Source organism: Plasmopara halstedii (genome assembly GCF_900000015.1).
Source record: "Plasmopara halstedii genome assembly, contig: Scaffold_614, whole genome shotgun sequence".
Lineage (NCBI taxonomy): Eukaryota > Oomycota > Peronosporomycetes > Peronosporales > Peronosporaceae > Plasmopara > Plasmopara halstedii.
This window is the reverse complement of record NW_020187532.1, coordinates 2,751,346-2,751,595: the sequence shown is the minus strand read 5'-3', so window position 1 is coordinate 2,751,595 and position 250 is coordinate 2,751,346.

Here is a 250-nt window from a genome sequence, read left to right as displayed (position 1 = left end):
TCCCGACTCCGAAAACTAGTGGGAGTTTGAGGCGCCACTTCGGGAAGATTGCCTAATCGCCGTGGACGCTTTGATCGGAAAGACCAGGACGTTCCGCGTCATCAGACGCCCCACGCTTCCCGGCAAATAGCCAGGGAAATAGAAGGGCCATGAGCTGAGCTCAAGTAGTGGCCCTGACTTCTTGCGGTCGAGGACACAGAGCTCGCGGGAGCATTAGGGGTTAACCCATACGTCGCAGGGCGACAGTCCG